Here is a 2,844-nt window from a genome sequence, read left to right as displayed (position 1 = left end):
GATAGTGTAGGATATATAGAACTTTGTATATTTATAATTTCATAACATACATTTCATTGAAACAATCTGGAATCTGACATTTTTTAAGAATTTTCACATAAAAATACAGATCATTAGATGTTTGGGATTTTATACCCCTTCTTCCTTATAATTAGTTCTCAAAAGAAAAATTCATTCATATTGAAAGATTTCCAAAGAGGCATTTAATTCTCAATTATCTTTGTTGATATGATGCCATTTTTAAAGCTAAGTGCAAAAACTAGAGCCACAGTTTGAGTACGCTTAACAAGCAGTAATCTCTTCTTGTTCTCCATCATGGCACAAGATCAAGGTGGAAAGGAGACTCCGTATGGGAACTTCCCAGCCACAAGCTCTGCCTCAGCCATCTGTGGGGTGAGAGAGAGTGGAGACAGACTGACTCTGGCACCCAAGGTGCTGGGACAGTTCTCAGGTCAGACCCCTGTGTTCTCCAAAGCCAGATACAGCATCAGATCCTTTGGCATCAACAAAAATGAAAAGTTTCTTTTTCACTGCACATTCCATGGGGTCAAGGCAGAGGAAATCCTGGAGAAAGGTCTAAAGATGCCTATATTTGAATTAACAGAATCAACTTCTACAATAAAAGAACCTTTCATTTGAAGATCAGGAACACATCAATCTGCAGATCAAATATGACCCAAACATTGATATCTTCAGCCTCGATTTCTGTGTGATTCTGAGTAGGTCAGATTTCATCAGCACAGACAAAAAGCACTAGACAGGCTGCTTTGTGTCCAAACACAGAAACAGAATCAGCAGGGAGGAGGCCATGCACTGGTTCCTGCAGAAGCATGACAGGATCATGTTTTCTGGAAAATATATTACCATTTGTACCCAAAAGGCCAATAAAAAGTTTTCAGTGAAATGTTAAAAGAAAAAAAAAAAAAAAACACGTACCATTCTGACACAGAGAATACACAATTTTGAAGATAGACCTATGAGGGTCTAGAAATTGTTCATTGACTATATTGCTGGTATATCTTAATTCTCAGACCTTTAACTGAATATGGCTTGCTTCCTCTGTTACAGACCTGACGATTTTTCAATTCCTGGCAGACAGGATTTTTAGAGAGGAAGTCCCTTCCCGACCAGACTGTTAGGGACAAAACAAGATGAGATTGGAGAAATTTTTCACAAGGGAAAATTTGTCTGTAAAAAACAATGCTCTGTTGAAATCTAAATTCATGTGTTTACATCCAGCTTGAAAGATGGTCATATTGGTCCTAGGTACATCGTTTTATCTATGACATTCCCTTAATGACTCATCCCCAAATGTGGCAAGAACAGGTAGTCATGTTATTACTAATTAGGCTGTTTTTTGCTCATAGCAAGAGTTTTTACATCTGATCAGTCATCAAGGATTCCTAAAAGTGCTGCTCATTCCTAGAAAAATATTTGCAAGCTTGCTAAAAGGAATTGGGAACCCAACACAGAGCACTTATTTCCCTTAACCTCACTGTCTTATCTTATCCCACTAACACCGTTTGGGTGTTATAAAGGATTATAGCTTCCATGTTGGGAATTTTGAAGTATAAAAGTAAGGGTGTCTTGTTGGGATCTCAGTGTGACTTCCAGGATTGTTAATTTTTTAGTTTCCCCAGAAAATCACAAAACATAATTGAATACTCAAGCAAATTAAGTTTATTAAATTTATTGTATTATGAGAGGACACCATTTTGACAGTCTTAATAGTTCTTAGAAGAAATTGGTTGATCATGAAAGATAATAACACATCCTTGAGTCTGCTCTTGAGTGGTTTGAAGTTTCAAGGTGAGAAACTGGTTAGATCAGGTCAAGTCAGTGATATAATAGTGTAAAATTGATGGACACTATGAAGTGAGGATAGTGAAGCAAATTTTGATAAGTAAATTATTGTTTCATAAGTGACTTGTTTGCTTAGCTTAGCTTTCTATTCTTCTAATAAGCGTTTGTCCAGTTACACAAATTGGTTTGCTGACAATAAAGTGATTTATTCATTTATAGCCTTAGCTTTCTGGGCAAGAATTTGCTGAAATAAATAGTTGTCATGCTGACAGAGATGATCTGAGTTCTTAATCTTGATGATCAAGTTGTGTGGAGGTCAATGATCTCAATTCCCAACTTTGACTGCAACCCATGAAAATAAATATTTACATTAAATTATCTTTTATAAGATAGAAAAAAAAAACAGACGTAATTTGAAAGATAATCCTAGCCATGAAAAGTTATTTGCAACAAAGACAACAAACAAATATTTACTACCGGGTATATATAAATAACTTTTATAAGTCAGCAAAAAGTATATATATATATATATATATATATATATATATATATACTTATATATGTATGAAGAAATGTTGTCGCTTACTAATATATCAGAATTTATTCTACTTCTTTGGTAATCTGGAAAAGACAAACGAAAACAAGTATCAGTCAATTTATAAAATTTTCTTAAATTTAAACTTTATAAAACTTTCTTAAAGTGTTAAAAACTGATGATAAATATATAAAGAATCATTATCTCTCACACCCAATAGAAGAATTATTTGTTAGCCCCATCACGTTGGAGAGCCAAGACCACTACATAATAAAAATGAACACTACTTTCAAGCAGATATACTGAAAGCACTCTAGAGTATATGTATAAGGATATGTATTCAAGATTAATCAGTGAGGATTTCTTTCTAATAATGAAAATTTCAATAAACTAGATGACCACCAATAAGGCAATGGAAAAATAAAATATGCAGCATTCTGAAATTTGAATATCACACAGTACTTGTAAATCATGAACTTGATCCCTGCTGGATCTCTGGATGACTG

The 2,844-nt window shown here is 34.0% G+C and overlaps 1 pseudogene; it reads left to right on the top strand.

Annotated features, from left to right (window-relative positions):
* Positions 1 to 315: 315 nt before the first annotated feature.
* Positions 316 to 910, top strand: LOC132010529 (large ribosomal subunit protein uL5-like; annotated as a pseudogene).
* The last annotated feature ends 1,934 nt before the right edge of the window (positions 911 to 2,844 follow it).

Source organism: Mustela nigripes, chromosome 2 (assembly GCF_022355385.1).
Source record: "Mustela nigripes isolate SB6536 chromosome 2, MUSNIG.SB6536, whole genome shotgun sequence".
In the NCBI taxonomy this organism is placed as follows: Eukaryota; Metazoa; Chordata; class Mammalia; order Carnivora; family Mustelidae; genus Mustela; species Mustela nigripes.
The sequence above is the reverse complement of the archived record's forward strand: the minus strand, read 5'-3'. Positions and strand labels throughout refer to the sequence as shown.